Consider the following 12,951-nt stretch of genomic DNA (forward strand, 5'->3'; position numbering starts at 1 on the left):
ATAGATTGACAAAGGTTGCGTCATAAGAGGGATAGTCTTCAAGTGATACCTGTTTATGTCCAATAAGACATTTCCATAGTCCTTCAGAAGTATCACCTTGCCCGAACCTGGAGAGGAAGCTTGCTCGCTGTCTCTCCCAGTTGGACTTGATTTGGGGTTGCAAGGTCTCATACCATGCTTTAGCTTCTGCTTTTAGAACCAACGAGAAGGCTCGTAGCTTTACTTCCTCTTCATCTCTCCCGGATATGAGATGTGCCATCTCCAAGTTGTCAAGAAACTCTTGCTTATCTTCCCCACTTCTTGCATAGAACGTGGGAAAAGAACTTGACATTTTGTTTAGACTTTTTGATTTTTTGTTTTTTAAAGAAACTTTTCTCTTATGGGCCGCACAAGATTGTTAACACTATAAATCTGATTACATTAAAATGAAGATGTACACATCCATTGTTAATTCGTACTTTATCATAGGTAGAATAAATGGATTAATTGAAGCATTGATTTCATTGAGGTGAGCGGATCCAAATATCCTCCTTATGATAGATTGAAACCTAAACTTAGTTGCAATGATTATATGAATGGATTGCCGAGCAATAGGCCTAAAAGGTTCATTGTTTTGATCGTGATTCATGTGCTACTCCTCGTTGTTGGTTTGAAGACCTCGTTCCTTCATATGGCCCTTGAGAACCCCTTCACCATTCCTTGTTCCTGCCTTTAAAACAAAATGAAAATGTGAACATCAAAAGAAGTTTCATAATTGATGATTGGAAGTATAATTGGATTGGGTGATGCCAGTATTTCTCTAAGTCTTTCTGCACCAAACATAAAAACAATGCGTTGCTTGAAAAAGACTTTTCTATCTATGTGAACATTTACTCTAATGTGTTGTGCAAAATGAAATGGATAGATGGGAACTCCATTGTTCATCACTAAAAAATTTGAAGGTAACTTAGAAATATGTTCCTCAGTGGGGGCACCACTTTATGAGGGCAAGCTTTTTGAAATGGGGCCTCTAAACCTAAACCAATGGGCCTACCCTCACAAAATGTTCATAAAGAGGTATGCACACTACTTGGGGCACCACCTTCTTTTGGGAGTGGAGAAGGAAACCAATCAAAATAACACTTGCACTCACCCACTCAAGCAACAAACTTTGAAAACCCCCTTACTGTATATACACTTTGGACACTTGAACACCATCAACGATTATGCAACCCAATGCTGTGCAACAAATGAAATATGCAATTTGTGGAATAGCATTCACCTTCTCCCCATAAGAATACCCATAATACATCCAAACTCTTCCTCTCTCAAGCACTTGACATTTTTGGGAAGAGTACAATGTATGTGTCGCCACAAAGGTTAAACGAAGAGGGGGAATTTACTCTAGATAACTTAATAGCGTAGAAAATTATATACACATATGAGGAAGAGGACGTTGAGTAGGTTGAAAAAAGTTGCAAAAAGATGGTTACCAGTTTATGCCACTCAACGGTTTTGTCGCATCGCAACCCCCTCGGCCCTGCAACCAATTCTTGCACAAAGGAGGGCCTTGCGCCTTGGAAGCTCGAACACCACCGGCAATCGGACAGTCCCCTGGTCGCATCTCTCGCCATCAAGTAGTTAATCAAATACGACTTGGTTCAATCTCGTCACGCCCCAATTGCCTGGGTGAGAGATACCTCTCCATCCTACACTACCTGGACAAGCCTGTACACCAAAACACTACAATCGAACGCCATGCCACAGTGCAGCTGTACCCTTAGGTATGCATTGCATAGCTCTGGCTATCTTGCCCACCCCTTCAATCCCCCCATCTCAAGCTGGTCTGCATTTGATGCATACTCGACTTTCCTTGTGGGAATAATCATGCAAAGTCCCAAGTCTTTCAACTCAAAAGTTGCATTCAATTTAAGCAACCATCATCCTTCCCGACACTCTGGTCTTCGCCTTCTTCTTGCAGCCAATCCCACCTGCGCTCGACTGGACCTGGGTATCGTCACCTACAACGAGAGAGAGAGAGAGAGAGAGAGAGAGAGAGAGAGAGAGAGAGAGAGAGAGAGAGAGAGAGAGAGAGAGAGAGAGAGAGAGAGAGAGAGAGAGAGAGAGAGGATCAATCTCCTGTTGTCAACCCTGCATTCCTACCACCTGAGGCAAGACATAGAAAGAGAGAGAGAGAGAGAGAGAGCGATAAAGAGTTTGCGGCCCTTATACCCGGGCAATCTGCTCCAAACTAGCACTGCCCGCCTGCAGGTCGCCATGCGAATCCTTCTGCACCTCGCTTCCTGTGAATTGACCCACATTAAAAAATATATTCTATCTCTTTATCTCTCTCCACCACGTGCCCTCAGCCGTGCCCAAATATTTTCTCCCACTCCCTTTTGATATTAAAGCAACAAAGCATCTCCGTAGATGCCACTTAATGAGCCCAAAAAAAGACGTGTTGGTCGCCTACTGCTCTGCAAAATGTATTAAAAGTTTACTTTTTTTTAACCATTTGAGCACGATGAAGGTAGTAGGGAGAAACTTTACACATATCATTTATTTACAATTGCACGTTGTTGTACATTACCCCCTTAAGGGGTGACTGTGGGAACCACCTCCCCAATAGGGAAGGAGGATACACCCAAGAAAATGCAACCTACGAGCCTCGAACCCTCAACCTCGAGGTTACATTGCAAAGGTCTCACCAATTGTACTACGCTTCTTGGGTGATTTTTGTTAATTTTATTCTTTTTGCAGTTGGGAAGCTTCACGATTTGCACTCGCAACATGAAGCATCAATTCTCTTGTCCCCCTCATAAAGAGGGTGTGCCGCATAGGTGCCCTCAACATTAGAGGATATGTAGAAAAGGTACGTTTTGCACATTGAAGAGGCGGAGTTATAAAGTCGTCAGCTCGTTTGGCTTCATCTGCTCAACAAAGGCTGCATTAGCTTATGTCACCCGTCGTGTTCTTGTAAACGAAGCTCTTCGGGAGGCTTCTCTACCAAAAATGGCAAAGTTGGGATTGAAGGACAAGGTTTGGACAGAGGCGACAGATTTTCTTAGGTGCGAAAAATGACACAAGCCCCTTGCGTACGGAAGCCCTCAAAGAAGGAAGAAAAGAGAGGTGGGGGGTGGGGGGGTGTACTAAAGGACAAAAGGTTTTCATTGAATCCTAGATCAAGGGATCAACAAAGGAGGGATGCATTATATCTCATGTTTTTGGTACAAAAATCAAGTCTGAAAAAGAGGACATTCGGGGACAACACATCAGGTGGTCCCTGTGTATATCCGAAGGTAGCCTCCTGTGCTCCTCTCTCTAAGGTTATTTTTTTATCTCTCTAATCTATTCCTGGTGCTTATGGTTTTTTTTTAACAAAGGAGGGAATGGGGATGCATGAGTCCTCTGTGGCGAATAGATGTCCTAGAAAAGGTCAATAACGGATGCAAACCTACCACTTGTTCGTTGAGGGGCATGTGCATTAGGGCATGGTCATGCGAAGCTTAGTTTTCAGTAACTCGCGGCAGAATCTGACCACAGCAGGTACGGTAGCTCAGAGGGTGACGGGGAGTAGCCAGTAGTGAGAGGGAGTGTGAGGCGCAGATAGGAGAGAGAAAAGGAGAAGTCACCGGCAGGCAACGGACTTAGTTTGAAAACTAAACCAAAAAAGGCATAGTCACAAAATTTCACACCACTATGCCGGTGGAAAGGTGCATGCTGTCAGGCTTGGTCGAATGTTGTCTGTGGAAACTAAGCCTCACGTGACCATAGCCTTAGCCACGTACTTGTGTGGGTTTTCTCGATTGAAAGGGAAAAACCCAACCTCATAATTAAACTAGCCCAAGTTAAAGTAACTTGGATAGAGAAGTAAACACAAATAGGAAACCATGCCATCTGTAGGAGCACACACATCACTTTTGGCAGGTGGGGTCAATGGTCCCCATTCATTAAGGGCGATGCGATTGGGCATGCATTGTCCGATCTTGGATTAAACACCAACTGAATGTCGAGTGAACTCCCTGAAAGTAAAATACCAAATGAACACCATGTGGACATGACTTGAATTGTGAACATGAGGTGAATGCTTTAATTCCCACTAGTATGTGATCAGCGGGTTGCTGCTGCCAAAAGAGCATGATTTCTATTCTTTTTCTTTGCCGTACTTACAATTGTAAGTGGTAGATTTATATTATCTCAAAAAAGAATGTACATTAAGCCTCAAGCACATTCTGTGACTTGAGGAGCCAAAAGTTACATCACGGAGTAGACTTTTGCCTTTTCTTAGCCATTTCTATAAATCCACTTCAACTTGTGATTTTATTGGAAGTTGAAAGCTCATAGTTAGCGCTTTTTCTAATGTCAAAGAGCGCTTGCTTCCAATTTTCAAGGTTTGTATGTTTTCCGATAGAGAGAAGAGTTCTTGCTTCTACTATTTAGACTCTATATGTTTTCTAATAGAGAGAATCCATTCCTTGCTTTCCTGTATGATTTCTTCAAACTTGGGTGCCATAGGGTTCCTTTTGAATACTCAAAGGTTTTTCTATTTCCAAGTTTGTTTGAGATAGCTAAAGAGGAAAACTTGTGTGCACTATAGAATGTCTTGATTATTGAAACCTTTCCTCTAGGATCAGATCATTCTTAGAAAATCAAATCTTGTGTAGTATTCTATACCCATTTGCAAATTTCACCTGCCGGAAGTCCCCAGTCTTTAAATAGATGGAGGGGTTCTTCAATCACTACTTTACATTGAGCATAGGTATGTGCCTATACCTCGGGCTTTTCTTTAACCCCTCTTGATAATGTTGCCCATAGCACCTTCCATATGAAGAATGCTAGGCCATGGAGGATCCCAAATGTTATCTAAAACTATTGCCCATTTTGCTTCAAGAGGTCACAATAGTCTCCCTTGTTTGTTACACGCTGATAACCAAAATCGATTGTGTAATCAAGTTGGATGTAAGATCTCTTTGTTTGTGGTAGAGCAAAATTCATGTTTTTGGGCCAATGCTAGACTTTCCAATCAAAATCTGTCTCAAAGATTAGCACCAAAACATCACTCAAACCTTCAACCACTTTGTCTAAAAATGCTACCTTTCCTTCCCCATACAAAATAATCAATGCTTTATTACTACATATATAAAGCACGTTGCACTCTTGAAATTGATGGTCGAAGGAGATCATAGTCTCCTTGGTCTACCTTCAAATCACAATGCTACAAATCTTGGGATTGTTCCTTTGATAATGAAAGTCCCCCTCCCCTAATCTCCATGTGCATGTATGCACGTGCAAGCTCTCCAAATTTGAAGAATCAAGACTTGTTGACTATATTTTGAGGTCTCATGTGAAAAAAAAACTCATGGAGAGAGAGAGAGAGAGAGAGAGAGAGAGAGAGAGAGAGAGAGAGAGAGAGAGAGAGAGAGAGAGAAGCATTGAGGAAGGTCCCACTTAAGCTCTGATCAAGTTAGGAATGCTCTAGTTTATCTATGATTGCCATGCCATTGCCCACCATTGGCCTTGGAACTCAGGATTAGTGGTACTCCTTCATCCTCATTTGACACATGCCTAAGGGTTCTATGCCTCTTATGGGCTTAAGGGAGCACCCCACTCAATGTTAGCAGAATACTTACATGGTTTATTGCTCACCATGTGTGCTTTACAATTGGTTTTAGTCGGCGATATAATATTGTGTTATTAACCATAGATATTTTAAATTTATTCAAGCCTTATTAATAAAGGCACATGTACATGTAACTTCTCCTCCTCATAAGTTTCTCCTTTACATGGTGTGAATGATACCTTTCACTATATGAGATCAAATGTATGCACCTTTCAGGTCCATAGTGCTTGCAAAACTTTGTGTAGACATGCAAAATTCTCGTTTTCTTAAGAATTGATGAGAGGAAGAGAAGCTAGAAGAGGTCATGAGGAGATAGGCAAGAGGATTGGTTTCCAAGGGGATTCCCAGATGGCCCAATCCCTCCCTTGATTCCTTCCCTAAGCTACCTCTTTAATGGAATGTATATATATATACATATAAACATAAATATATACACAGTTAGAATGCTTATACAGTTTTACTTGCTTGCAAGAGTCAAACGTTTTGTTTGTATATGCAAGAGCATAATACACTTTCCACAAATACAATAATGCTTACATGGAAGCTTTTATACAAAAGCAAAGTGGTCACTTGCAACTTCAAATGACAAAGGTTCAAAATTTTCTCTTTGCCTGTTAGTCGTCCCTCTCATGCTTTGTACAAAACTACCCTTTGAAGCCAATGTAAAAATGCTAACAAATTTCCCCCACATAAATCTTTTCTTTGTTAGTCCTCTCTCTCATGCTATGCATTAAACCAACCTTTTAAGGCAATGTTACATTTTCTCTCTGTAATGCATAGATGCTTCCAACAGTGCCCAACCATCCAAATCAAATGCATGTAGCACTTCGTCACGCACACCCATGCACATGCACTAAAAATCTCACGCCAAAAACTTGGATGTTGCTAATAAATATGCTCACTCAAATCAAGTAAATTCTAAATGCTGAGTTGTGCTTCCACAATAGGCAACAAAGTCTCTTTCAAAGCAAAGGCATGCACCACATCCACGTAGGAAAAGCTGTGTGAGCATTGTGCATGCACACACATTCTCCCATTCAATAAACCTATACAATGGTCAAGAGCTACAAAATTAACATAAACAAAAAGAGAGATGAGAACCAGGTTATAAACAGAAGCACATGGCTACCAACCAAACGCTAAAGATAAGAGAATCTTTTTCATAAACTTAAAGGACAATTTAAGGAGAAGTGTCATCCCTGATACATACTTTATTGGAGATATCATGATGCACCTATTCATAACATTATCTTCACAAAAGTAAGAGGGTGATAGGGTCTTTACTCTATCTTAGTTGATGTCTTGCTGCAACCCACTACTATTCGGTAAAGGCCTGGTGATCATACTCAATGGACTAAGTTGGCTCATTTTGCCATTAGCAGACTTAGTGTCCATCATGGCCATGGATGCCATTGCTGTCATAGTGAGCTCTTGTGCTCTCTCGGCATGCCCAGAAGCTCTTGCATCATGAAGAGGTTGCGATCAAAACCTGCAACACAACAAAGATTCACGTCTCTCTCTCTCTCTCTCTCTCTCTCTCTCTCTCTCTCTCACACACACACACACACACACACACACACACACACACACACACACACACACACCATGCACAACCCCACATATCCATCGACACAGCATTTGCCACTACCAATTGATCATATACGTATCCCTTAGTATGCAACATCCTATACAACCATCACCACTACTTTGATGATTGTTGACGTTTCCTTTATAACCTCCTCTCTTACTTGCAAAACATATGCAGACACAACGATGGTCACTTTTGTATCACACACAAAACGAGCAACCATGCAACTGTAGTGATCTTTATGTGCTCCAAAGTCAAGCAAGTACCCTTATTACTATACATAATACAATGCAAATCAACAAATAACACAATGTCTTGGCCCCCTATATATGATACATGAGCAGTAGCAATGGTGTCCAAGCTTGCACCTAGTGATGGCAGTGCTGATACCAGCTTATGGCTTGTACTCTGATCTTGGCTGTAGAGGAAGGTTGTGATGGCCGCTACATAGAGCAAATAAGCACTTTGACCACTCTCTCTCTCTCTCTCTCTCTCTCTCTCTCACACACACACACACACACACACACACACACACACACACACACACACACACACACACACACACACACACACACACACACACACACACACACACACACACACACACATAATTGCAGAGTGGCATTCAAACTCAAAAAATCTACATACTGCCTGAGTGCATGGGCCTACAGGTAGAGCAGATTGAGGTGGTGGGGTGGGCATTGGTGGGAAGGTGCAAGTGGGCACTTGGAGATCCCTCTCCTTTTTGGCTTGGGAGGTGCAAGGGGGCATTTGGAAAACCCTTCTCCTCCTTTATCACTTTGGATCCCTGCTTCCCCATCCCTGACCTATTGCACTCCGTGCTGCACTCCTTTGTGTGCCACCACCAAATGGGAACACACCAGCTCATTGTGTTGGACCTACATCCCACAACCTCTTGCTAGTGCTTCCTCAAGTGATTAGTGCCACCCTCCCCTGCATAACCTATATCTGACACCTATTCAATAAACCTCCTCCTCATTGTTGTCCTGCCCACCCTTAAGTATTGAGTAATTTGAGCATCATTCTGAGCTGCACCCAAAAAAGGTATCTCTCTTTGTGTCTCTCTATCATGTGTATGAGTAGGTGCAAATGGAAGTCAAGGAGGAGGAGATGGTCGTGGCTAGATGATGAAGAGGACAGATGAGGCAAGGCAAGAGTAAATTGTGGTGAGAAGCAGATGAGATAAGGACCTTTGCCACAGAGAACCAGAGGAGGTTGAGAGATTCCGAGTTTCATGTTTGGTCTTGGCTGCGGCTCGATGATGCCATGTTTTGATAGGAAAATACGAGCCTCAATTGCCATGTGTGTGTGTGTGTGTGTGTGTGTGAGAGAGAGAGAGAGAGAGAGAGAGAGAGAGAGAGAGAAAGAGAGAGAGAGAGAGAGGTGGTGTGAAGGATTACTCGTTGTCTCATCAATATTCAGCCTTTCAGGCATGCAAAGTGAACGCGCCGCTGCGACATTCATGATAGCTGATAGGTGTAGCTTGTTACGTTTCATTTCCGAGATCCCTTCCCTCAGGAGGCAGAAGTCTTTTCATTTCTGAAATCTAATTAGTTTTGCATTTCAAATTAAAGTTGAAATCAACCACTGTGTGACACGTGGACGTTTTTTTCTTCCTTTAAAATTTTAAGCTCCAATATATATAGTATAGTATAGAATACATATAGTACAGATAAGCTAGGCATAACTCAACGTGCAAATTTGACCTTATGAATTTATTTATTTTTGTCATGAAAGGTTCTCTTTCTCTGGAACTTTTTTTTGAGTTGAAAGCTGAAAGCCGTTGGAGAAGTAAGGAGGGAGCGACATGTGGAGGGACTCTTTGAGCTTGAAAAATTTAAGCTGCATTATAGATAGAAAAATAGAAGAAGTGAAACTAAATTTATACATTTAGAGTAGGAGTCCTCGTGAGCTCAATCGTAAAATTTCTCTCTCTCTCTCTCTCTCTCTCTCTCTTTCTCTCTCTCTCTCTCTCTCTCTCAAGAATATAGATAACAACCCCTACCTTTGAATGCATGCCCTCAAAGCGAGACCGATCTAAATTGATGCGCGAACATGCGAACCTTCTCCTTTTTCTCAATTTCTTTTAAAAATAAAAACTTACACAAATTTGTAAAAGGTATCAATATTGGTATTGAAAAAAGCCCCTTGATAAAACAAAGCCAAATATATAATTAAAAATCAATTTTTTATTAAATAACAAAATCTCCACCAAAATTTTGTTTACTTGCTTAGGTGGAGTGAAACTAAATTTATACATTTATTCTATGTATAGTTTAAAGTGGTTGGTCTTTACATTGAACATTTTGAAAGGCTTTTCATTTCCCTATGCATGTCAAATCTGGCCCTTCACTTTTGCATTTTACATTAGATGTTTGGTCTAAACTTTTGTGAAGTGAACCAATGCATGACACATGGATGTCTTTTTCTTGCTTGAAATTTTTAAGCTACATAAGTATAGTATAGAAGTGAACTTTGCATGATCACATCGAGCCCAAAGTGAACCCCATGTGAACGAAATTTGAACCCCTTGTTGCAATTTTTACTATAATAATGTATACACCCACCCACCTTTCAATTAGCGTGTGATAGCTTAGCTATAAAATAGTAGTGTTGTGTGCAGAAGGTGGTGGGTTCAAGGCCCGATGACAAAAATGAAAGCATATTTGTCTTGTTACAAAAGACAATCAAAGGGTCCACATCTCCTAAAGATTGTGGACTATCAAGGCCATCTCCCAAAAGTGGTGTCAATTATGAATGATGTGCTTTACCTCAAGCCTCCTATCAGATTGTTTAATCAATCTCCAGACATAAAAATCAGTCTCCAAACTAATGCTTCTATTTTCAATAGCCAGTCTGTATATCCCATTTGTTTTCTTAAGTTTGACTTTTGCCCTCAAGCTATGTAACAAAGTACAGGAAGTTCTTTCACAGGATTTGTCCGTCTCCTCTGTATTGCAGTCAACTAGATGGCAAAAATGGAGCTCTGTTGCCCCTTTGTTCTATCACCCTGTTAGGTTCATAATGCTATACCTCTTGTAATCAGCTTCTCAGTATCAGGGCAGTCCCACCCCTTGCAGTCCCACCCCTTACCTGTGGGCAGATCCTTTCTCTCTAACTTTTTTTCTAATACATTTCTACTCTTCTAAAAAAAAAAAGAAGTGGTGTCAATTAGTAGTGAGGTGCAAATCCTAGTTTCCATCCTTTTTTCCTTTTTGTGTGGATTATATTAACAACCCAAAAGAATTACAATAGCTAGTCATGCTCCTGCCGAGCCATGATATCTTCCAACAACCATCAGTACATCGGCTAACAAGAGGGCCACCCCATGGCAACTGTAAAGCACTTACCCATGTGGTTTCGATATACTGCAGTCACCACCATGTCGGCTATTTGAGAATGCCAGATCACCCTAGTTGCCATCCTATTGTCGCTTATTCATAGCCCCCCCCCCCCCAAAAACACACACACAGGCAAAAAGTTTTACATAAATAGAAAAAGGCCCACATACACACACACCCCAATGTCTTTAAATTTACACAGCATAACACTTTTTTTAATGAAAAGAAAAGCTCATTTGAGTTTGATTTGTATTAACTCAAAATAATACATGTAAACCTGGCATATGCTTTGCATAGGGGCAACCAACATTTGCAAAAGAGACCGTTCAATGGGCACAAAGCCCTCCAAGGGGGGTTTCAGACCATTGACCCGAATAACACTTGAGCTTGAAAGGTCTTGATTGTGAATAAGTTGATGCGGGGCCCTTTGCCTATAGGTAGAGACACGTTACGTTATACAGTGCATGATTTGGACCCAAGAAGGAGAGCTCAGAGAATGTTGTCTTGATCATCTAACACTCCATGCTCTAATAAAATAAGTCCCGATTGAGTGGGTCATCACGTACGTGAAGCTTGTCTTAAAGAGAAGCAGGCGTATCTTCCTTTGACTCTTGCCGCTTGCCCTTTTGGCTTTTCCTCCACAATCATTAAGCCTTTTGCAAAGGTTCAACAACGAAGTGCATGCAGTGCACTACATGAGTCCCTGTGGTGACGCCTTGAACAAGAGTCTTCTCTTTGAACAAGTCAAGACCCCTCGACTTTGCACCTACAATAACAGAGCTAGGGCCTAGGCCTACAACAAGTAGATATGTATTATGTACACAACTCTACTTGATGGTTGAAAATAGTATATTCGTTCTTCCTTAAAATATGTCTATTTATTTCAGTTCCAATGCGCTCTATATTAAGGACTCCATCACACACATATGCACAATTGTGTGTGAGAATGAGGTAGCAAAAGGTGATTGGTAGAAGAAGTCATCCGCAACTCCTCCAAATCACCCAAAGCACACCCCTCGCCCATCACTATTCCATGGCAGACATCCACAAAATCTGTGTTGCAAGAGCACATGAGAGGGTTCAAGCTTTCAATATCGTCCCATCACAAGCAGAGAGAGATCCCCAGCTGGGCTATGCCCATTTGATAACAATTCAACAGAAAGTTCCAAATATAAACCTTGTCCGCTTCGTGTGATATGTAGGGCACTTAAGTCATTTGTTTTTAGCCCCATCCACCGCTCGTGTCCGGCAAAAGCCTAGCATAGACTTATCACACTTTCTCCTAAATTTGTACCAAAATGGGGATAGAGTGAGCGGCTCCACAACCCTCATCCTAGGAGAGACTCCGTGCTAAAATGCAAACTCAAAGTAGAAGTACTAATAGAATTTTGCATATTTGCAATATTTTCAAGCACATTACCATCACCCCTCATAAAGGGGCCATTTGAATTTTCCATCGTGGAGTTCTAATGCTTCAGTCATTGGTTGGCTTTATTTCATAAATTTGCAATGTCTTTTTTCTCTCTTTCCAATTTGAGAGAAAACCACATTCTTCCTCCAATCGTAGAAATTACCCATTTTATCTCTCTAGCCAATACTCCAAGTATGTCTCTACGATTTTGGGACACATATATATATATTTTAAACTAGCAAGAATCTTTTGAGATTCTTATTCTTGACTTTCCCATGCCCGAATGCTTTCGCTTGGAGGGTGCTCCCATGCCTATCATCACCCCCCCTCTGCAAAGCTCCGTGCACTCGTCATGCCCTCTGCCCCATCCAAGGAAATCTACCCTACGCTCCAGGCAATCTCTTGCACATGTCAGGACTCAATCACATCACCCATCATGGCCTTGTCGCCTGCTGCACTCCACTACTCCTCTGGCCAATCCTCCTTGGATCATCCTCCACTTCTCCTCAGGTGCGACCCCCCATCCGCGGCTTGTAGATAGTCTGCATCTACCTCGGGCTCCCCCACCCATACTTTGCAAATTTCTCGTGCGCGTGCTGGACACCACTTAAAGAGAGAGAAACAGACACATGCATCCACATCAATTTTGATTGGACATGCTATGTCTCTGCCACCTACCTCCTCCCGTAAGCCATCGACCAATAAATGCCGCTCTCGTTGCCTTCCTCTGCTCTCGTGCCACATGCCAAATTGTTGCTTTCAAATTTGATTTTCTTTTGCTGACTCCTTTTAGTCCCTTAGGGATCTCTCCTATTGAGATGCTTAGCTCAACATATATGACTCCTGGATGACTACCACCAATATTTATCATCACTGGAATGCCTTGGTGGATATGCATATCTTTGCTAGTGATACTACACCGAGGTGGTCTACGTACCGGAGTGATGGCACACTTATCCACTCACTTCACTCACTAGCGGTTACATTAGAC

The sequence above is a fragment of the Adiantum capillus-veneris genome, chromosome 17, assembly GCF_014529385.1.
Source record: "Adiantum capillus-veneris isolate H3 chromosome 17, ASM1452938v2, whole genome shotgun sequence".
Lineage (NCBI taxonomy): Eukaryota > Viridiplantae > Streptophyta > Polypodiopsida > Polypodiales > Pteridaceae > Adiantum > Adiantum capillus-veneris.